At 40.4% G+C, this 25,188-nt stretch overlaps 1 pseudogene; it reads left to right on the top strand.

Annotated features, from left to right (window-relative positions):
• The first annotated feature begins 1,124 nt into the window (after nucleotides 1–1,124).
• Nucleotides 1,125–17,876, top strand: LOC113834618 (annotated as a pseudogene).
• Nucleotides 17,877–25,188: the final 7,312 nt, after the last annotated feature.

The raw sequence follows: 25,188 nt of genomic DNA, 5'->3' as shown, positions 1-25,188 counted from the left end.
CACATGAACTAACAGACATCCATCTACCTCTTAATTTTGATTTCTGGGATTAATGTGTACCACCACTGCCTGATCTCTATAGCTTGAGGTTATCTTTGCTTTCTGAATCCTCAGGAAAGCGTAAACAAATTGTAAATAATATATCACCACAAGTACTTTTCTCTTAGTCCCATTGGGCTGAAGCCAGGATTTGATCTTTGTCTTTGTAACAAGAACATAATAGAAATTCAAATTTGGCGCTGGCAACATGGCTCAGCCAGCAAACACTCTTGCTACCAAGTCTGGTGACCTAATTTTGTTCCCTGGAACCCACACAATGAGAAAGGAAACTTGACTCCTGTAAGTTGCTCCCCAGCCTCCAATGCTGTGGCAAGTAACCCCTTTCCAACAAATAAGAAAGAAATCCAAATTATCTTCAACAAGGAAATAATGTACTCTATATATTTTAATTCATGAGAGTAAGCTCTGGCCTCGATTCTTTCTTTTTGTGAATGAGGCAACTTGTTTTATTGGATATCTCTGCTGGTAGGACCAAGTCTTTCATCTTTGAGACTTTGTTTAGACCAGTGGTTTCTCAATGTGTGGATCACAGTCCCTTGGGTGGGGGATCAAACAACCCTTCCAAAGATATGTTTATTAGGATTCATACCAATAGAAAAATTACAGTTATGAAGTAGCAATGAAAATAAGTTTGTGATTGGGGGTCACCAAAACATGAGGAGCTGTATTAAAGGGTCATGGCTTTAGGTGTGTTGAGAACCACTGACTTAGACATATGACTGGGGGTGACACAATGGTTCACTAATTCAGCTTCCTTCAATGTCCTTCACATATTCTTCACCAAAGGCTGGTGGAGGCTTCATCAGCCATTTTCATTTCCTAGGGAGAAAGGAATGAGATAAGGCCAGTGGAACCCCAAATAAACAAGCAGTTGTCAAGAATCAGCCTGAGCCTCTTTCAAAGAGAAGGTCATTCTCCTGCTGGTAGCCAGGTGGGCCTAAATGTCTAGCTGCACCCTGATAGAGGCATCTGGGTGTTTTTGGTAAGAGGCTGACTCTGAACCTGTGCCAGCATCCTGCAGCCTCAGGCCTGATGACAAGAATCCTGGCTTCATGCTGCAGGTCATGTCCACCAAAGTGGTCCTACAACAGTCACTGGAATTTGATCCGAGCTGTGAACCATCTCTCCCACTGAATGAGAGTGTGGCTGTGTACCCCTATACAAGGAAGTTGTGTGCTTCTGTGGCTGAATATGTACTCCTCCTGGTCCTGTTCTGTGGAAACACCAGTGAGATATTAGTGTTCAAGTATATTCCACCATGCCTCTTTCCCCTGACGGTGCTCATTTCCCTGCCATGCCAGTGCCCCCACTGCTTCCAAACATAATGATTCAAGGCGAATGATTTCAGAATGTCTGGTGCTGAATCTTAAATCTAGCTTTTCTCTTCTTCTTTGATGCTGCCCTATCATGGGTGTTGGCCTCATCCTCAACCTGGTTGCAGTACAGGCCAGAGGATTTCTCAAAGTCAGGGGGCACCATGAACCATCTTGGTCTGGGCTAGTTCACACACCCATTCTTAACATAGATTCTGACCAACGTGATGCTAACCTTAAGTTATTATTGTGGGTCAATTGGAAATAAAATGGGTTCACCCTGCTCACCATGACAGCCTTTGTGCTTATCCCCAAGCATGCTGTTTCTCCCGGAGTGGCCCTGTGCTGTTTTGCTTCTTGATGATGTGTCTGGGTTCCTACAGTTTCTCTCCTCTTGCATCTCTGTGAACAGTTCTTCCCAGTTTTTATTACTGTTTCTTGCCAGCAGTGTTTTCATTGCTTCTCTGATTATTTAATTATCTGTTGGTTAGTTTTGGGCCTTGGGAACATGGAAAACATTATCTTATTAGAGATTTATATAAAATATTAAAATTAGTTAAATAGTAATGGCACATTGGTCTGTCCTAAGAAAAAGAGCATCGTGAGTCGTAATGTATGCAGCTAGCGGCTCCGCTCTGAGCTGCTCTCATTTGTTTTTGCACATTTATTGGTTCATTCTCAAATTTCTTGCAAGTCTAGAATGAGTCACTTCTAGTTATATTTAACGTTATGCAAAATAATGTATAATGCATCTATGCGTTTCAAGGCTATTATGAATTTGAATTTGATTTTTTTTCATGTTGATTTTTTAAGAGATCCTTGCTAAGAAATTCTTATTCTTAGATATGCTAGCTTTGCAGTTTGCTAACTTTAAAAAATATTCAAATTCAAATGCAAAATGAGTAGATTGGCAAGTTTAAGCTTTGATGACTATTATATTTTATATAAGAATTGAAAATTCTTATGAGCTTTTTAAAAAAGAAAACCTCCCATCTAAATGTTATACTTGGCTATGCTATTTCTGTATACAATTCTGGTTTATTACTTTTTACTTTTCCTCATGGAATGTTTTACTTGTACTTAATGAGCGAACAATTGTCTACATTTCTTGTGCTTTCTTTCAAATAATGCATTGTCTACCCTTTGCCCTTTCAAACATTTTATTTTTAATTATGTGTAAGTGTGCAAGTCTCTGTGTGAGTGTGTACACATGGGTACAGTTGCCTTTGGAGGACATAAGAGGGTGTCAGAGACCTGGTAACTGGAATAACAGGTAGTTGAGAACAATCTGATGCAGGTACCGGGAACTAAACTCAAATACTCTACCACATAAGTATTGCTTTTAAGCGTGGAGTCATCTTTCCAGGCCCCCTTTTTCCTGTTTTTGTTTATTTTTTAAAATATTGTCCAAGCTATTTTTTGCAATGGTATTACATTTATCAACAGTGAGAGATAAGGTGAACAAAAATTTGATTGCAGCCTGGATAACTTTGCAGTGTCTCCCTAGTTTTACATCTAAGTATCCCTAAAGGTGGAGGAGAATGCAGGCTAACTGTCCTAATTTGAGGGGCTGGACCCAAATAGTTACAAAAGAGACCATCAAAATTTCTTTGAACCCTTGTGGTTTCCACCTTAAAAATCAATGCAAATTTTGTATTCTCTCCTTTAATATGTGTATAATCAATGAGATATAACATTATTGTCATTGGGTTGACTGATGTACCATGAAGATATGCTATGTTTACTTAAAAACTTGATTCCTGTTCCTACATGTAGGAGCATTTCTGTATTTAGTCCATGACCTGGGTCCTATGAGAATTACATCCTCTTCATCCAGTCATTCCCACTGCTTGGAGTGACCCATTCATACCCAGTACTTCATGGCAGTCTTTTCACAGAGGTTCTTGTCTTCCTATGGCTCCTCTCCAGGGTGCCCCTTCCTCCTGTCTTCTGCTAAACCACTTGTCTGTTTACAGTATCTTCTGCCCATGTGGACTCTTGTTGTCCTACTCTTAGCACCCTGGTACTGCTGCCCACCCCATCCCATTCAGCCAGACTGGAAGCTGCATTCTTCAATAAAATAATGTTGCTTATTCAGAATAGTCCTGGGTAGGCACTTGCTCTTCAGGAAGGCTGGAAGTGGGGAGCTAGAGGTATGGGTGCCAGCTGCAACACAGGAAGCAATAAGGTTTGGGTGACTTGACATTATTGAAGGACTGCTATATCTTCAATTGTACATTTATTTCTCTTCATTCAAAGATGACTATGAGGGTGATTGTTTGTTGATTCATATGAAATGTCCCAAGTTTATGATTGCAATCGTGCATCAGATTTATGGGAAGACATAATTAAATATAATATGGCAAGTAAGCTAGTGTTTCCACCCTTCCAAGTAGCACAAAACCAATTGATATAGAATAATTAATGTCCACCCACCAATGATTAGAGTGGCTTCTTTGCCTCACAGCCTTGAATCTTATTTTTTCCTACATTCGTGGCATCTTTACTCACTGAACTTTTGACTTAGCATTTTAATGTTAGAAATACGTGGTTACATCTATTATAAATTGGATGCTATTGGTTTTCCCCAAAATAGTTCTCTAGCTCTAAACCCAACATTACAAGCAGCTGTGTACTAATGGGTCTACTCCTCATCTCCCCACTTACCCATTCACTAGCATCCCACATATTCATTTACTGGCTTCCTGCCTACCTGCTCACCAGCTCCACCTTTCATTCACCAGCTCCTCACCTACTCATTCACTAACTCCCCGTCTGTCTTTCCTGCTGTTTCAAATGTTGCTTTCCTTAAATAAAAGGTTCAAATTAATGCAACCTTTAAAAAACTAGTTCTTTGAGGATTTCATACACTTTTTTTTATTATATTCACATTCTCCCCCCAACTCCTCCCAAATGCACTGCCCTGTTCACATCTCTTAACTTGAAAATTATGCTTCAGGCTTTTTGTTGTTGTTGTTGTTCTCTCTTTTTCTGATGAAGAGATGAGCCACTAGGCATGAGAAGAGTATGGTGATGTGGCATTTCTCCCCTCATGGTGTCTATCTCCCTATCAATTTCCCCCACTACAAAATAGTTTTAAATTTACCTTTAAATTTTGTCTTCATGTTTGTTCTTCTCCAATATCAACCTGAGTAAAGTTTATAGGAGTTTGGAGACCAATGAGACTAATTTGTTTGTAAAAGGTGAGACTAAAATACACACACACACACACACACACACACACACAAACACACACATACACACACACACACACAAACACACACACACACACATACACACACACACACAGAGAGAGAGAGAGAGAGAGAGAGAGAGAGAGAGAGGGGGGGGGGTCTCATGTAGCCTGGACCTAGTCTAAACTCACTATGTAGCCAAGCCTGACCTTGAGTTGTTGGTCATCCTATCTCTTAATCATGGAAATTGCAACTATGCACAGCGCCCTTTTACCTTTTATCACTGAGACTGAAGCTATGCCCCGCCCCCTTTTAACCTCCTGAGTGCTGAGATCGCAGGCATGCACCACCCCTTCACCCAGATATTTTATTTTAGTTTTTGTTTACTTGTTTGTTTTGGCAATAAGATCTTACTACATAACTTTCCTTACTTACTTTTCTATTGCTATGACAAGATGCCACGATCAAGGCAACTCATAGAAGAGTTTTTACTTGTGTCTGAACAGTTTCAGAGGGCGAGTCCATAACCATCATGGTGGGAAGCCTGGCAGCATGCTGACAGGCATGGCTCTAGAGCAGTAACAGAGAGCTTACATCTTGATCCACAGCATGAGGCAGAGAGACCTAAGTGGGAATGGCTGGGCTTTTGAAACCTCAAAGCTTACCCCCAGTGACATATCTCCTTCAACAAGACCACACCTCCTAATCCTTCCCAAAGAGTTCACCAATTTGGGATCAAGTATTCAAACATAGGCGAGTATGGACTGCTCTTATTGAAACCACACATAGCTCAAGATGGCATCAAACTTAGGATCCACCAGACTCTGCTTCCCAGAACTGAGATTATAGGTATGTAGCAGCTTACCTGGCATGCCTAATATTTTAGCATTAGTTTTTCATGTGTATACACTCTATTAAATTATAAGAGAAATGTAAATTAGATATTCAAATGCTGAAAATTAAAGAAAGAATTACTCATTAGTCCATCAAACCCATGATGGTTTTGATGTATTTCATTTCATTTTTTTTTTTTTACATAGGCTTCTTTTTAAGAATCTGATGTTATCATGATACACATCCATCTTTGTATTCTTTTCTGTTTAGTATTTCCTTTAAAATGGTATTTTATATTTTATAGCAGCTTTAGGCTCACAGCAAACTGGAGGGTCAGGTACCGAGATTTCCCATATGTCCCCTTGAGAGAATGCATGCCCAGCCTCTCAGCTGTCAGGATCTCAGCCCAGAAAGATGGACCTGCCAAAGTTGATGAAATCACACTAACACAGCATCATCACTAAGAACCCAATATCATATTCTGGCTTTCACTCTTTGTGTTGTGTGGCCTGTGGACTTAGAAATGTACAGTGACAGGTGCCTAGCATGAATAGTCATCCAGAATATTTTTATGGTTTTAAAATTCATCTGTGCTCTGTCTGTTCATTCCTTCTCCCAAACCCAGGTTCTGGCAACCACTGATCCTCCCTCCCCCTCCCCTCCCCTCCTCTCCCCACCCATCCCCTCCCCTCTCCTCCCCTCCTCTCCCCCCCTACCTTATTTTAGCCTGTCAATCCCCTCTCCTCCCTTCCCCTTCTCTTCCCTTCTTTTTTTTTTTCTTTTTCCTTGAAACAGGATCTTGGTGTAACTCCCAGGCCAGACTTGAGTTCCTTGTTTATCCCCATCTGGCCTTAGCCTCTGCAGTCCTGGGATTATAACACACCTGGCTTTTTTTTTAACCATCGATCTTTTTGCTGATTTCATAATGCTACTGAAAAGTTTCTTTCATGTGGTGACGCCATAACTGTCATAATATCACAGCATAAAATATCACTTGTATTTGTAATGGGGTTGGTGTAAATATACACAATATTATTCAAATACCATCAAGTACAGTACATAATTGTAACAATAAATCTTTACACCATCCACCCAAGCCCCATTGCCTCATGGGTGGCCAAAATAACACACAGAGACTTCTCATTCCACATAACACTTGATAATGAGTGACAGTCTCACTGGCTTAGGCATTTACTGTTACACTTTTATTGAGATTTAGAGTTACCTTTTCTTTATTATTAAAAAGTTAACTGTTAAGCAGCTTCAGGCAGTCCTTTATATGGGGATCAATTGGAGCTGATGGTATTAAATATGCTATTGATCCTGAAGATCTCACAGTAGGACATGTTGCCAAGGCAGATTGCAATGGCATTGCTGATCTTTGCTGTATGCAGGCCATAGGCATGACCATTAGGACTTGGGGAGGAAAGACTTTATTTGGCTTACACTCCCACATCACAGTTCATGTTGAGGGAGTAAGTTAGGAGCTTGGCACAGGATTCTGGAGGCAGGAACTATAGCAGAGACCTGGAGGGATGCTCTCCATGGCTTGCTCAGTTACCTTTCTTACACACTTCAGGGCCACCTGTCTATGGGTGACACTGACCACATCAATCATTAGTGAAGAAAATACTCCACAGATGCACCTACAGACCAGCCTGATGGAGCTTTGTTTTCACTTGAGGTTTCCTCTTCCCAGATGACCTTAGCTTGTGTCAAGTTGACCAAATACATGTATCCAGGGCAGTCAATGTGTCTCTGTGCCTTAGCTTTTAACAAAGGTTTTTGAAAAGTCAAAATACGTGATTTTAAAGCAGAGGAAAGTTTATAGGACACATATATAAAGAGAAAATTTTTGCACAGCTATATAGTGTTTTATGTTTTGAGCTATTATTATGGGGCTCAAAAATCTAATGAGTTTGTAAAGTTAAAAGTAATCTTACATAAGCTAAGATTAATTTCTTATTAAAGAATGAAAATTATTTTCCGCAGATGTTATAGCCTGAGTATGCCGGATTTATGATGGCCACAGCTGAGCCCAGTCATATATGGGGGCTGTCTCATTCCCTCCTTCTCCATTGACTGACCCAGAGCAGACCCCATCCAGCAAGCTCAGGCACAGGCCCTAAACAGGTGTAAATTTTTGTCTTTTCTACCATATCTTTACTGTATAATTTTTGTCTAAATATGTTAGTTGTACAAGTACTTACCACAGCATTACAGTTGCCTAATGCAGTGGAGTAGCTACCCAAGCTACCCAGGTCTGTAGCACAGGAAAAGTAGACCACCCCAGGTAGCCCAGCACATGTTAGGCTCTGTTATTTAAGTTTGATGAGCACATTCTGTGATGTTCACATACAATGTGAAATTGCCTGTTGTAGTTCTCAAAATGTTCCCCTGATTCTAAGTGACATCTGCACACAGTCACTGCTATGAATTATCCTCTAGGCACAGCTGCTGTTGCATACTACAGGGAAAAGTAAGCTTCTCATATGCTGGGCTAGACGCTTAACCCCATATCTTTGTTATATATAATATTCATATATTTATGTTGTACATTCTCTTTACAGTGAGCAGATTTGTTACCTGATAATCTTACCTTTAGGGAGGTATGTGATGGGTATATTTTTTCAGTCAAATATGCACATTACATTTTTACTGTTCTGAATAAGCTACAAAATAAGATTTATTAAAAGCTGGATATCAAGATTAAAATGTAAGAACACTTTTAGATTGCTTAAATGTTTTGATAATTTGCTCTTTAGTGGTGTTGTAGCATATGTTCTATAAGATTTTGAATGTCTACTTTTAGTCATATGGTAGTTGACACTGGTTTCTAAAAGCATGTTAATTTATAGCAACCTACTATCTCAGCAACAGCATATTAATTGTGAGATTAATTATTCTCCATTTTTATTTTCTTGCTGTGTTTTTCTTCTGTGAATGGTTGAGACAACAATTTGTCTACAGTAGATCTAATAGTTTTATCACACAATTATATGTATTATTGACCACTGCTTGTCATGGTCAATAATATGTATAGCCTTTTGTTCAAACATTTTTATCATGTAGCACTTAAAGATGTTTAAAAAAACATGTAAGTAATAAAATAAATCAGCATTATTGTAATCTCAATTTACTGGGAGTAAAATTTTACCCATCCAGTCCATGACCTGTTAGCTGTCCCATTCTTCCTTTGTTGACAGCATTACTCTTTGGGTCTTATCGTTGCCATTCAATTTAGTTTTAAAGTTCTGTCACATTTATTAGCTTTCCTTTTTGCTCAGTATCAGGTACTGAGCAGAGAGCCTCACGCCTGCTAAGCAAGTGCTCTACCAAGCTTCAGCCCCAACCCCATATACATTTAATTCTTAAGCAATATTTTGCTAGACTTATTTTATTTATTTTTAGAAAGAACTTTTTGCTTGCGAATTCCATATGCATAGACAGGATGTTTTGATCGAATCCACCGCCAATCTTTTTCCTCCAACTTCTCCCTGGTGTCTCCACCAGATTTCCGTCCCAACTTCATGTCTTTTTTAAAAAAACAAACACCGAAGTTCTCAAATGTGTTAGCCATATATTCTGTTGCCACTTTCATATATTATTTAAAAAGTTTTTCCTGCCTGAAACCATATTTTAGGTTCTTAACCTTTCTCATCATTTGTAGTGTGTAGTTGGTGGTTATGATGAGGCTACGAAATCAATATTCCTTGCCATGTGCACAACCCTAACAGCGCCATCTATCGGCGAATCCCTTCCTCTTCTTGTCTCCAAAGCCCACTGGGCCATGCTCAGGGGCTGCTCCCATCTTCTGTTCACCCAGTGGCCCACTGCGAGGCCGCTCTATTTTTTCATCATGTTCTTAGCCTTTACCCTTCCACATACACTTTAGATGCAGCTTGCTGTAGTTGGTAAGAAATACTTCCAAGATTTCCATTGAATTCTCTTGAATTCAAAGATCATTATAAGAAAAACTAGTAGACTCTTTAGAAAACTGAGTATTCTGACCCACCAGCATGACATTTTTCTCTATTTAAATCTTAAATGTGGACCCAATGAGTTTTACAGGTTTTCCACACTTGTCTTGTATATAACTTGATATGTTAATTACTAGATTTTATGCATTGAAAGCAGATAGTATTTGAAAGTCTACCAGTGCTGCATTAGCATTTAAAAGGAATTTAGTTTTTTGTTTTTCTGCTTCTGTTAACCCTCCTGTCCCTGCTGATCATTCTTCTGATAGTTTTAATATGTAATTTTACAATTACTTTGAAAGAAATGCCCTCTCTTTCAATACATGCACATTTTTCATTCTTTGCTAGTTTCTTTAATTATAAAAATTAAAATTATTTTATTTGTGAGAATACTATTTTTCTCACAATGATCAATATATCTATTTTGTTATTTCTAAGTAGTTGTACAGTCTTAACATCTACTGACTGTTGTTTTCTAGTGAAGTTCCCCCATATTTTGAACTCAAGACTTTGTCAATTTCTTGGCTTCCTGGATTATACAGTGAGTGGAATTACACACACATACACACACACACACACACACACACACACACACACACACACACACATAATATATATATATATATATATATATCCTCTACTGGGTACATTTATAAGCCTTTTTAAAATTCTAGTTATTTTTTATAATATTATTACTTTGCAGGTACAGTCATTTGACATATGTTGTCCTGGCATATGATGAATGGCTGAGAAATATTTGCAAAATATTTGAATTATGAATTGCTCCCTCCTGTATACTATGAACTGCCCCGTTATTTATTACCAATACAGAAAAGATAGAAGAGAAAACTGTTTTCCTCCCAGTTTGCTTAATTTTACTTATTAATTTAAAATTTAACTTTTAATGTTTGTGTGAGTGTGTGTGTTTAAGTGTATAAAATAATATGAAAACACACACAAACAGTAAAGTAGCTAATGTAGGGGAAGGAATTGACACATACATCATTTCAGAGTCATCACTTTTTTCTTCAGTGGCAAGACTAAGAATTTTAAAATCTATTAAGCTTTTCTTTATTTATATTTGTTCTTTGATAATTTCATACATGTATATAATGTATACTGACTGATTCCTCTCACCTCACCCTTTCTTACCTCCCACATATCTTTGTTAACTATCCCCAATCTCATTCTCAGCCACATGACTTTGTTCTGATGGGTGACACCCTAAATTTAACAGGGTCATCTGTGTGGCCATGAGTCTGGAAAACTCACTGAAACCTGGTAGCCTTCTCATGTGTACACAACAGAAGACAATGCCCCCTCCCCAGGATTCGTGAGTGGCTAACAGTTCAGTTTGAAGAGTTCCCTGAGCCTTAGGCAATGGGAATGTCTTGTTTGGGGTTGAGCATTCAACCATCACTTATTTTCAATACCTTGTCAAATATGAGCTTCTGCAGTTGTCACTTCACTGCAAAGAGGGCTTCTTTATGTTGAGAGTAGAATTTAAGACCATATTTTTTATTAATTTTTAAATTGAAATAAAAACAATCTTATTTTACATACCAATCCTAGTTCCTTCTCCCTCCAGCCCTCCTACTCCTCCCACCATCTCCCCATCCCCCCATCCACTCCTCAGGGAGGGTGAGATCTCTCGTGTGGGATCATCATAGTATGTCACATCATTTGTGGCAGGATCAAGTGCCCCTCCCTCCCCAGTATATAGGCTGATAGGCTGAGAGAGTATCCCTCCATAGGGAATGGGCTCCAAAAAGCCACTTCATGCACTAGGGATTAATAGTGGTTCCACTGCCAGAGGCCCCATGGACTGACCAAGCTCCCTAACTGTCACTCATATTTAGAGGGCCTAGTTCTGTTTTATGCAGGTTCCCCAGCTGTCAGTCTGGAGTCCATGAGCTCCCACTTGCTCAAGTCAGCGTATATATTTTTTTATTCTTTGAAAATTGCACACATGTATACAACATACTTTGGTCATATCTTTCTCCTGCTCCCTCCTTCTAAGTCCCTCTGATGTATTCTCCAACACATTTCTTTCCTAACATTATATCCTCCTTAAAAATAATAATAGCTCTCTCTGCTTCTTCTTTGCTCTCTCTCTCTGTCCCTCTTTTCTTCTCTCTGCCACTTCTCTTATGCTCTCCCTGCCTCTCTATGGCGACCGGCCATGGCGGTCAGCCATTAACCCTGTTCCTCTTCTCTCTCAGTCTCTCTACTCTGCCAGGCCTATAATAAATTGGTTAATGTGTCAAAAAATTAATAATAACCCACTGCCCATACATGGAAGGGTATAGGGTCATACACCAGGGCATGGGCAACATAACAATGCCCCCCCCCACACACGCACTTCAAGAGAAAAGTAACCCTCCCTCAGCAGCCATCAACGGTCAATAGCCCTTCAGTAGAGACAGGGCCTTGAGAGCCCTTACCTCTATGATAGAATTTTTAACTGGCTTGGTCTTGTTCAGGCCTCATGCAGATAGCCACGGAAGCTCTGCCATGATGTGTGCAACAGTCATGTCATGTCCAGAGGCCAGCGTTTCACAGCGCTCCTCCCTGTCTTCCAGCTTTTACACTGTTTCTACTTTCTCTTCCTCAGTGTCCCCTGAGCCTTGTGGAGTGGTTGACCTGGATGTTCCATCTGTGTTTGAGAACTCACAGTCACTTATTCTCAACACTCTGGGTAGCCAGGGATCTCTGTATTAATCATTACCCATGGAAATAATAAGCTTCTTTAACCAAGGTTGAGAGCATCATATATCCATGGATATAAACATACATATTTAGAAGGCAGTTTGCCAACATGCCCATTTAGCAAAACGATATCCAATAGCTTCTCCCCTAGGGCTAATTACTTCCATAGGCACATGTTTTGACCATGTTTACAGTACCTGGACTGAATTCCCATCTGAAATAAAGATGGTAAATTCAATCAAGAGATATGTTGTTACACTACCCACAGTCCTGCCACTGTTGCGCTAGTGGGCATATCTTGCTCAGCAGATTATTATTAGTATTTTTTTTTATTTTAGAAGCACTCTTATTTACATATTATTCCCCCATTCCCTCACTCTCCCATCCCCCACCCCCCAACCATCCCCCTACCACTAGCCAAGGATAGTGAGTCCCTCAACGGGGATCATCAAAGTCCATCACAAAATTCAGGGAGGGCCTAGGCCCTCCTTGTTGTATCTGGGCTGCAATAGTATCCCTCCATAGGGAATGGGCCCCAGAAGTCCATTTGTGCTCTAGGGATAAACAATGACTCCACTATTAGAGGTCCCATAGACTGCCCTGGCCTCCTAGCTGGCACCCACTTTCAGAGGGCTTGGTTCAGTCCAATGCTGGTTCGCCAGCTTTATGACTAGGGCCTCCAAGCTTTCACTAGGTTAGGGCAACTGTTTCTGCAGTTTTCTCCAGCACAGTCTTGGCTCCTTTGTTCATCCTTCCTCCCTTTCTATAACTGGATTGCAGGAGTATGGCTCAGTGTTTAGCCATGGGTGCCTGTTTCTGCTTCAATTAGCTACTGGAAGAAGGCTCTAGAAATGGCAAACAAGGTAGTCATCAATCTCATTATGGGGGAAGGGCTTCAAAGACAGCCTCTCCACCACTGCCCATCTTAGTTTGGATCATCCCTGTGGATCCCCTAACTTTTCCCCTGTGCCAGACCTCTCTCCTAACCTATACTGACTCCCTCTATCAAGGCATCTCCTTTCTTGCCCTCCTCTATTCCTCCCGTTTCAGTCCGGCTGTTCTTTCCTGTTCTCCTTCCCCCTTTTCTTCTCCCCCTTTCCCCTTCCCACTTCCAACCACACATCTGACAGAAAGCTGATTTCCAAAATATACAATGAACTCAAGAAGCTAGCCACCAAAACACCAAGCAATCCAATTAAAATGTGGGGTGCAGAACTAAATAGAGAATTTCCAATAGTGGAATATAAAATGGCTGAAAGACACTTAAGAAATTGCTCAACATTCTTAGCCATCAGGGAAATGCAAATCAAAACAACTCTGAGATACCATCTTACACCGGCCAGAATGGCGAAAACCAAAAATACCAATTACAGTCTATGCTGTAGAGGATGTGGAGAAATAGGAACACTCCTCCATTGCTGTTAGGAGTGCAAACTTGTATGACCACTTTGGAAATCAGTATGGTGGTTCCTCAGGAAAATGGGAATCAGTCTACCTCAAGATCCAGCAATTCCATTCTTGGGCATATACCTAAAGAATGCCCATTCATACAACAAGGACATATATTCAGCTATGTCCATAGCAGCATTGTTTGTAATGGTCAGAACCTGGAAGCAACCTAGTTGCCCTTCAAACAAAGAATGGATGGAGAAAATGTGGTACGTTTACACAGTGGAGTAGTACTCAGCAGAAAAAAAAACAAAACAATGAAATCTTGAAATTCACATGCAAATGGATGGAACTGGAAGAAAACATCTTGAGTGAGGTAACCTAATCACAGAAAGACAAGCAGGGTATATATTCACTCATATATGTATATTAGACATAGAGCAAAGGATTACCAGCCTACAATCCACACAAGAGAAACTAGGAAACAAAGAGGACCCAAAGAGAAGAACACATGGTCCCCAAAGAAGGGGAGGGGGACAAGAACCCCTGAGAAAAGATTATTAGTATTTTTTAATCCATTTGCTTTTCATTTAGCAAAAATTCTCAAAACCACACACCATCATTACCTGTAATCTTATACATCATTCTTCAATTTAGTTTCTACATATTTGCTACTTAAAGTCCTTTAGCCTTTATCTCCCCATTTCCTCTACATGCACTATTGTTTGGTAATCATTGTTTGATTTTCTATCTCTCTATATTTGACATTTAAGACATCCTATGTGGCCCTATATTATATTTTCTTTTTCTTTTCTAGCTTATTTAGTGTAATGTCCTGGGTAACAGTTCTTTATTTATCCATTGATGAATGTATAGTTGTATCTATATCTTAACAATCATGAATAATACTTGTGGTGGTTTGAATAAAAATGGCCTCCACACCCCAAGAGAAGATTGCATAGTCCCTTGAAGAAGAAGAGGGAGACAAGAACCCCTGAGCAAAGTGGGAGCATGAGGGGAGGGGGTGTAGAGAAAGGAGGTGGGAAGGGAAGAAGGGGAGGGGAGGAGAACAAGAGAACTGAGACAGGGGAGGAATAGAGGAGGGCAAGAAAAGAGATGCCTTGATAGAGGGAGTCAGTATAGGTTTGGAGAGAGGTCTGGCACAGGGGAAATGTTAGCGGATCCACAGGAATGACCCCAGCTAAGAATCCAGGCAGTGGTGGACAGGATGCCATTGATGCCCTTCCCCTATAATGAGATTGGTGTCTACCTTGGTTACCATTCCTAGAGCCTTCATCCAGTAGCTGTTCCAAGCAGAAACAGTTACCCACAGCTAAGCACTGAACCACATTCTGGGTCTCCAGTTGTGGAGAGGGAGGAGGGATGAACAAAGGAGCCAAGATGGTGCTAGAGAAACCCACAGAAACAGTTGACCTGACCTACTTAGAGCATGGAGACCCTAGTCATAAAGCCGGGGAACCAACATTGGACTGAACCAGACCCTCTGAAAGTGGGTGCCAGCTAGGAGGCCAAGGCAGTCTATGGGAACTCTAACAGTGGAGCCAGTGTTGATCTGTAGAGCACAAATGGACTTTGGGAGACCATTCCCTATGGAGGGATACTATTGCAGCCCAGATACAGCAAGGAGGGCCTAGGCCCTCCCCAGAATGATATGATGGACTTTGAAGGTCCTCTGTGGAGGGCCTCACTATCCCTGGGGAGGAGTTTGGGGATGGGTTAGGGGGGTTGGTGGGGAACATGGGAGGATGGGAGGGTGAAGGAATGGGCGGATGGATATGAAAATATGAGTAGTAATTAAAGAATGTAAGTAAAATTATACATAAAAATGGCCTTCACAGCCCTATAGGGAGTGGCATTAGTAAGAGGTGTGGCTTTGTTGGAGGAAGTATGTCATTTGGGGTTGGGCTTTGATATTTCAAATGCTCAAACCAGGTCTAGTGGCTCACTGATTCTTCCTGCTGCCTGTGGATCAGGCTGTACTCTCAGCTAACATTCCAGTACCATGTCTGCCTGCATGCCACCACACTCCCCACCAGGACAATAATACACTAAACCCCTGAACTATAAGCCAGCCTCAATTAAATGTTTTCCTTTATAAAAGTTGCCATGGTCATGGTGTCTCTTCACAGTGATAGAACCCCTAACAAAGACAGTACTATACTGAACATGGGTGTCATGACATATTTATGAGATGATGATGTTATTTAGTGAATGTGTATGTGTGTGATTCCAGAAGAGGTAGAGGGATTGATTTGCTGTTTTCTATAATTACTATATCAACCTCTATTGTCACAAACTCTAAGCTAAGGTTTTCTTTTCTTTTTACCCTCACCAATGTTCTCCTCACCCCACCTTCACTTCTGTGAATGGCTCATTGAGGATTGAAAGCCATGGCACTGTGTGTGCTCAGCATGTGCTCCCCCACTGAATTACATCTTCAGCCTTCTTTTGTCCTTTAGGTGATCACTATTCCAGTGGATAATTTTAGGACTCATTTAAAAAAAAAAACTCTTTAGATTTAAATTTTTATGACCCTCTATTGAACATTTATTTCTGTTCATTAAATTTCTTGGAAGACATTAACCTATTAATTTATGATCTCATTTATTTTATCAGGTCTGGAATGTTTCATTCCATTATATTTCTGATTATTGCCTTATCATCCATGCATTTGTAACTTTATTGGTGTTTTCTTTTTGGGGTTGTCATCCAAATACCTCATGGCCTTATACATATTTTACATTATGCTTTTGACCTTTGTCTTAGGAACACTCCTCAAGTTCATTGCCTGCTATTATAAATGGATGTTCTACATGCCTGCTGATTTTATTTCAATCACTATATGTTTAATTATCATATGTGGCCTGTTTTTTCAGCCACTTCTTGTATAATATTGGGCTCAAAAATGACAATAATTAATTTTCTTCTATTTCTTTAAATCTGAATGGAAAGTGACAAAGAAACAATTGAATTTTTTTAACTAATATATTTTTTGTGGGGGGTGGAAGGAATCTATAAATACATGATTGATTATTGCAACACATGCTACTGACCAGACCACCTTGTAGGCACTGAGAACTATTTGTGGCAGTAGAGGTATAGTAACAAATAAAATAAGCAAAAGCCCCCCTACTCTCATGGGTGTCCCATTGTATTTGGAATATAGGATGTTTATACAAATGACATTTGTCCATGAGATGACATGAAATACTCAAGAGAAAGATGAAGTGGGCAAAGGAGAACATGTTGTGTGGAGATGTAGCTTATCCAACAATTGGGAAGAATATTTGGCAGCAAAGAACTTTTCTGCTGAAGGACCATTGGAATTCTGAGCCCTTCTTTTTGTCCCAAGATATGGTCCCTTTGATCTGTTTGAAAGCAGAAAGAAAAAGAACATCAAGTTTGGAGAACTTGATGGAGAACTGTGGGGGGTTAATCCCTGATTATCTGAAGTTCATTAGAAGGGTGGTGGATTCTGAGGATCTCCCTCTAAATATTTTCCATGAAATGCTGTAGCAAAGCAAAATTTTGGAAGTTATCAGAAAGAATTTAATCCAGAAATACTTAGAACTATTTACTGAACTAGCAGAAGATAAAGAGAAGCACAAACGGCTTTCTGAGCAGTTATCAAAAAAAAAAAATTTAGAGCTAAGAATTCATGAGCACTCTCAAAATCAGAAGAAGCTTTCAAAGCCATGGCGATACTACACATCTGCTTCTGGGGATGAGATGGTTTCTCTCAAGGGTTACTGTATCAGAACAAAGGAAAACGAGAAGGGCATCCATTTTATCACAGCTGAGACCAAGGACCAAATTGCTAACTCAGCCTTTGTGCATGGCTTTAAGGATCTATATGGTTGAGCCCATTGGTGATTATTGTGAGACACAGCACATATGGGTGGACACCAGACATGGAAAGAATCATGAAAACCCAAGTCCTCAGAGACAATTCAATGATGGGTTACATGGCAACAAAGAAACACACTAGTGAGTATTGTGTGCCATAGCACATATGGATGGACACAAAACATGGAGAGAATCATGAAAGCCCAAGTCCTCACAGGCAACTCTATTATGGCAGCAAAGAAACACCTGGAGATAGACCCTGACAAAACCTTTGGGCAAAAGGCAGAGGCTGATAAGAATGATAAGTCTGTGAAGGATCAGGTCAACGTGATGTATGAGCTGCACTCCTGTCTTCTGGCTTCAGTCTGGAAGATCCCCAGACACACGCTAACAGGATCTACAGGATGACGAAGCTTGGTCTAGGTGTTGATGAGGATGATTCTACTACAGATGATACCAGTTCTGCTGTAACTGATGAAATGCCACCCCTGGAAGGAGATGAGGACACATCACACACGGAAGAAGTAGACTAAGCTTCACCAGAACCACATGTTCAATGCTCACCTTCATTCTTTCTAATAATATATTTTCCAGGATTTTCTGTTAATATTTAAAACATCTGTCTAGCATGCAAAGTAAGGGAAAGATGATAGTTCGTTCTACTTGTGGTACTGTAATGCTATAGGTTTGATTCAGCAGGTTGGTAGAACATTTTCTGTAAGACATACGTAACCTACTGTTAACTTTGCGGTCTGAGGTGTTTAGCTGTCAAGCGTATTCCTTAGTACACCAAATTATTTGTCACTGAAGTGTTCTGACATATATCTTCATGTTTAAGGTGAAAAATTATGATGGTTTAAGTTTTATCTTAAAAAATATCACCCCCTGTAGTTAATTCTGCATGTACTAGTGTTAGAAGGAAGAACACAAGCTGAAACAACTTGGCAGGGGAATTAGCAATGCAGCTTGTTTTCCAAAGTACCAAGAACAAAACTCTAAAGTTTCCAAGGTCTTGTAACTCAGCAAAGCTTGTAAATGGAAACATAGTTCCCAGTCACATTCTACTTTAAAAGGTAAATACAGATGAGATAAAAAGAAAAAAATGGAAGAGTAGATTTGGGACACCCATTAGGAGGCTGTGATAGTGAGCCATAAAAGGGGTACCGGTGACGCTGGATGAGCCAATGGATCATCTAGAGAAGAGTCAAGGGATGATCTATTCATCCTTGGTCTGGGATAAATTCACTGAAGCACTGAAAGCCAGATAAGGGAGCAAGCAGCTGAAGATAATTTCAAGGCTTATTACCTGAGCACTGAAATGAGGTGGCCACCTTTTCATTGGGGGATGTGAGGAAGGATTAGACTTGGAGAAGATAAGGGGTTCCAGCTTTATACCTTAGAATAGAGAAGTATCTGAATCATGTAAGAAGAGCCAACATTTAAACAATGGGATAAGTAGCTACCATCAGATAGAGGATGAATTGAGAGTCACCAGTACATAAACTACCTTAAAAAACCATGACTCTACAAGATATCAAGTGAGGAAAAGGAGAGAAAGGAAGACCTATGTTGCTATTTCCACCAGTTCAATTCACTTCTGAGTTTTATTTGATCCCAGTTTTCTCCAAATGTATTGTGAGGCTGATGTTAGATCTCTCTTATGTGGATATGTGTACACTAACACATGTTGGGTATTTTGTTTTTGAAAGGTGAGGGTCCCACTAGTCTGGAATAGATAGGGTAAATGGGTGACCCTCACCTCATCACTGTTTCCATCTCCAAGTCATGTTCTAGCCCTAAAGATTATGTGCAAGTGAGATGAAAACAACCTCATTTTTATGTTTTGGGATAACGGAGACATCCATCAAATTCTAGTTTGCTCAATTAATTATGGATTTACCTGCTTTCTTCCATTTGGCTGCCTGAGAATTGGCTCAGTCATGGTCATAAGGGACAGACCAAGTCAGCTGAGTCATTCCTGTGATTAATACAAGGTTGCTTGGACAAGAAAACCTTTTTCTATTAGAACAACTAATTACTATAATCCTAGAATTGGCAGTAAGCATTCCATTGCTGCATACAGGAAGCATATTGCAAGCAGAGAGAGAGAGAGAGTTAAGAATTACTAAACCAGAAAAGTATGGTCAGAGTGAGACAAAATTGTGCTCTAATAGCTTTCTTTAAGGATACTAGATCCAGCCACACCTGACATCATTAAAGCAGTGGTTCTCAACCTGTGGGTCACCACCCCTTTGGGGGTCAAATGACCCTTTGATGAGTCACCTAAGACCACCAAAATGTAAATAGGTATTTACATTATGATTCATAACAGTAGCAAAATTACAGTTATGAAATGGCAACAAAAATAATTTTATGGTTGGTCATCAGCACAACATGAGGAATTGTATTAAGGGGTCACAGCACTGGGAAGGTTGAGAACCACTGCATTAAAGGGTAGTTCACTCCTTCCTTCCTTCCCTCCCCTACCTCCCCTTTCTTCTCTCTTCCCTCTCTTCCCCTATTTCTGTCCCTTCTCTCCAATTCCTTCTTTCTGCCTGTTCTCTCTCCTTCCTTTCCTTCTTTTTTCTCTTTCCTCCCTCTTTCATTCTTCTCATATTCTTTAAACTTACACTTTTTGAAATTGGCTATTCTCAGTTGGAACAGTTCTAATCACTTCTGTGCTAGTCAGTCCTCCAGATGCAGTCAAGGGAAATGTATAAGTGGAAACAGATCCAAGCGTGTATTTCATATTCTTGTTCTTCCTTCAGTATCTCAGATTCAGCATCAGTAGGCGCTTTCTGGATGCTTTTCTGTAGCACCATGTTGATCATGTACAGCCAGCTCTAGGTGACTTAGACTGCCAGTCAAGACTGGAATAGGGATCCATGGCGAGTGGGCTATGTGAGTCCATTCTTCATCTCCCCAAATGTAGCATAGGAGACAGATGTTAAGGAAATAAATAGGAACCCTTAGCCTCTACAGGTAGGAAAAGTAAATTAGTTCATCTAACATGAAAACGTGCCTAGAAGTTCCTCAGAAAATTAAAAATAGATGACCCATCCATACCACTCTGAATGTATGCAAGAAACTGAAAGTGAGCTTACCACAGAGGTGCCTGCACACCCAAGGTTATTGCTGCATGATCTATAATTTTCATGCTATAGAATCAGCATTGGTGCCCATTGGTGGACATATGGATAAAGAAAAGATGGTGTTATGCAAAGGTGAGGGTTTTGTCACTCATGAAGAAATATGAAGTTATATTAATGTAGGAAAATAGATACAATGGAGACAATCATGTCAAATGAAATAAACCAGTATTAAAGAATACAGCAAAGTATATTTTTCTCTCATTTGTGGAATCTGTGGCATGAAGAAAAGGACATTAAGTTAAAGCTGGGACAACTGGAGAAGGAGAGATGTGAAGGGGAATAAGAAAAAGCAATAGGGGGAGTAAATATGATCAAAGTGCTTTATTATGTGTACTTATGGAAAAAGGATAAATCCTTTACCTTTGTAACATATATTTCAAAGTCTAATTTAAAAAAAACAAATGCAAACTTAAATAATGATTAAGAATACAAAGTAGAGACTACAGGAAAAGAGTCTAAGGCTCTGTTACAGACAAAACAGGTCACTATAGGGGGGTGATTTTTCAAATGACAGAAGAATGAAGACAGAACACGAGTCTCAGGTGGTCTAGGGAAAGAGTTGAGGAAGCAGGAGTATTGCAGTAAACACTTGGGAATGAGTTTGTGGCTTGGTAACTTCCAAAAGGCTGGTGTAAGTAGAACAGAGTGAGGCTGGGCTGTGATTGATCATGCAAGGATAAGCTCCTTCTCAGCAGTCAATTGTGCTGTTCTGCTCTATAGTCATTTAAAGACAGGTCCTTCTCACCCTTTGGACTCCACAACAAACTCTGAAAGTTCTCTTGGATCAAAAGCCTTTGGGTGCAGCAGGGTGATCACCACCACATGAAAACTGTCTTGTATCTCAGAAATCTACGGGACCTCCTGTAGAAGTTCAGTACTTATCCCTAGCATAGGTGTGGACTTTGGGAGCCCATTCCACATAGAGGAATACTCCCTGAGCCAAGACACACGGGGGTGGGCCTAGGCCCTATCCCAAAGGATACGATAGACTCTGATGACACCCTATGGAAGGCCTCACCATCCAGGGGGAGCAGAAAGGATATGTGATAGGTAGGGTTTTATTTAGTTGGGGGGGGGACAGTAGGGCGGGTGGGAGAAGCGAACTGGGATTGTCATATAAAACAATCCTGTTTCTAATTCAAATTAAAAAAAAAGTTGGAAAAAAAGAAAACTATCTTGTCTTAATCTCTTGAATGCTGGAATTACAACTACGAGCCACCATTCTTCAATAATTTCTTCTTTAAAACAAGCACCAAGTATTCTAAAATTAATCTTAGGTTCATGGAGGTTGGTTAGGAGATGAGGGAATAGTGACCCACATGAGCAGTAGAACTGTCTGGACCATCATGGCAGCAACAGGTGGTAAATAAGCATCAGAAAACTGGAAATGGAACTGGAGGAACCTGCTTATAGAACAGCTGTAGGGTCTTAATACGAGAGAAGTTGCAGGTCACTTGTAAATTTTAACTAGAGTAATGTCTTTGTGCCATTTTCTAGAGATTTGGGTTAGGGGAAGACTATAAAAGAGTTCTATTTGTATGCCATTGTAATTATCTAGCACTAGACATCTGATGTCTGGTGTGTGGATTAGAGAAGAAACCAGGACTTAAGGAATGCACTGAGATATCACGGCCATAAGATTAAAACCATGGGACTAGATGAGAGTTCAGGGAGTATATAGGAGAAGGTGGAGGCCATGGTGTAGGAAAATGCAGACGAGGCATTGAGAGGGGAATCAGAATTCTAGAAGAGTATATAGCAGCTCGTGACCATATGCAACAGGAATTTCAGGAGAAGGGGGTCAGCTATGTAAACTCTGTGGAGGCAGACAGGAACCACAGGGAATAGCAGGGACTATTGGCAGCACATGACTTCCAGGCCAGGGTTTGGAGAAGGTGTAAGAGGTTCTGAAGAGGGGCTCATTCTTGGTCATTTGTTCCTACAATATGCTGGGCACTAAAGGTACAGAATGGGCAGCAGCTGCCCCAATCCATCCCTGCCTCGTAAACATGTGCTAGATGGCCTTTCACAAAAGGCTACCCTGGCAGTCTTGAAGCTGCAGGGAGGATAAGGGAGTGAAGCACAGATTGCTGGGAGTTTCCAGTGACTTCCATTTGGCATCACCTTCATTACGACCAGCACTGGAAACTTGAAAGTACAAAGTTGAAATCATCTCCCGATGGGTCCCAGATGACAGATAAACTTTGAGGAAATCATGTTTGCAGTGGCACTGACCACCACCTGGTTCAGAATACTGCCTGACACCGGTTTCCACAGTTAGCTCAGTTTTCTTGCTTCTTTTTGCAGATCACCCATAAGCTGAGCATGTGGGTTGTGAGAAAACCAACCTGAAGGAGAAAGAGTTCTGTGGCACTTGAGTCTGACATGAGTTAGGCCTGAAAATTCCCAGAGTGAAGGGGTATTTCAATATGACACTGATGTGGTGAACGGGGCCTCCCAGAAGCCATCCAGTTACATTTACTGTGAGAAATAAAGGAACAAAGAATGGAGAATTCAAAGGATGTGGTCTTGGAGCATACATCCTGCTGTGATGAGAGCCATGGTCAACAGTCACCTCACCCACACACAAAATAGTTTGTGTATTTTAAATTCTTACGCCTCATATTATCTCTCTAAGCTATCCATGGTTGTGAGCCTCTGTTGATAAATTATATTTATAAATGCCAATACTGACATCTGAATAAATATCAGCAGTAAAATTCCTATCTCTCATATTTAGACTAGTGTTAGAAGGACAATTTTCATTGGACTGATATTTGAATATTTGGTTGGTATGACTTTGTTTTTGTATATTCATTTTATTCTCAGAAGAAATAGAGATGTCAATGGGAGCACACTTAAGGGAGTTATTTCCTTCTGGCAGATGTCAGAAAACACTTCATGGGTAAAAGGTAGTATTTGAGATAAGGCTGCAGGATGGATCATTTTCTGGTTAAAAGATAGGAGCAAAGCATCTCATGGAAAAAAGTATAGGCAAGAAAAGGCCATGTAGATGTGTCTGGCATGCTTACAGTGGAGACCCTGGCCAAACTAGAAGATGCCAGCCTTGGGATTCAGGGCTTTACAGACAGAGAGGCCTCTGTGTGACTGTGGTTCCTGCTGGCAAGCACATGGATTGCCAGATGGCCAGCTTTCCTGGGGCAGGATTGGTTGCTACTTCTAAGGAGGCTCTTTCATGTTGCTTTTATAGTGTTGTCATGACTCCATGGGAATATCCAAACTGGGCCTGCTCATTGGATGAGCTGAATTAGGGGATTCTTCAGGTGACATGCCTTGACCATGGAAGTCAAGGAGGAGCCAATTGTAAGTGGCATAGCTGGAACTTTCAAGGACAGGCTTTTCTTGATCACTGTTAACGGAGATGGAGTCACAACCAGTGTCTCAGTAAAAGGTGGATGTAATGCCTCACCTACTATAACACTAAGAGAAACATGTGGTGGGTGTCATGATGGAAGTAATTATGGACGTTTATGCTGGCACTGTATAATTTCCCATTAATATCCACTATTAAGAATTTACTCCAGGATGGAGAGATGGCTCAGCTGTTAAGAACAATGACTGCTCTTCCAGAGAACCCGAGTTCAATTCTCAGCAACCACATGGAGGCTCACATGCCCCTGCAATGAGATCTGGTGCCCTCTTCTGGCATGCAGAGACACACATGGGCATAATATGCATACTAAATAAAAATTTTAAAAAATTACCCCACATTGCTCAGAATTCTCCAAATCAATAGAAGCACTGGAGAGGAGTTTATTTTAAGGAAATGTTCTTTGTGATTATAGAAGCAGAACAATACAAACTGTATGTTATGGGCCACAAAGCTGTAGCAGAAGGAAGGGGCTGTCTGCTGTGAAAGTTTTTGCTTGTGGGAACTCAGACTTGTGTATAGTAAGGCCTACAACTGACTATTTGAGACTCATTCACGTTGTGGAAAGCTGTCTGCTTTATTTGGAGTCATTTATTTAAGTGCTACTGTCATTCAGGAAACATCCTTGACAGGCTCACATCAGCAAATTACTCTCAAGTCTCCACACATGTGCCCACACACTCATGGCCTCCCATAGTCTAACATAAAATAAATAAATAAATTTAATGTTAAAAATTAAAAAAATAACCTCCCAGAAATTTCTAGAATACTGTCTGATAAAGTATCTGAGCACCATCATACACAGCCAATTTGACATATGAAATTAACCATCACAATCCCCAAAGACTGAGCTAGGGAAAACATAGATTTTTTTTAGTGATTTTTCTCCACGTTTTAGCATTGCTAGTGTCTACTGTTACTGGTAGGGGCATGAGGTACTGGGTAGGTAACAGGTGCTTAAGAAGCATTATGCAAATGAAGAAATGATATAATAAATATATGAAACCAACTGCTTGAGTGTGTATTATCTGCCACTCTAATTATTTCCATCTTAGCCAGGAGGTTTGTGCTAACATAATCTCACACGGAGCTGCTCAGCATGTCTAACTCCATTCCCTGCACCATCCCAGGCATAAATTAGACATATTCAGAAATTGGTCATAATGCGTTCAGATTGCTGATTGCCATGGAGACAGTGGCAGTGAACTTCAGTGAATGGTGGTTTCCCACGGTCCATTGAGGCACTCCTGCCCTTGTGAAAGTCACTAATGAACAGTCTGAGGAATTTCAGCTTCTTGTTCC

This window comes from Cricetulus griseus, chromosome 3, assembly GCF_003668045.3.
Source record: "Cricetulus griseus strain 17A/GY chromosome 3, alternate assembly CriGri-PICRH-1.0, whole genome shotgun sequence".
Classification (NCBI taxonomy): Eukaryota; Metazoa; Chordata; class Mammalia; order Rodentia; family Cricetidae; genus Cricetulus; species Cricetulus griseus.
The sequence above is the reverse complement of the archived record's forward strand: the minus strand, read 5'-3'. Positions and strand labels throughout refer to the sequence as shown.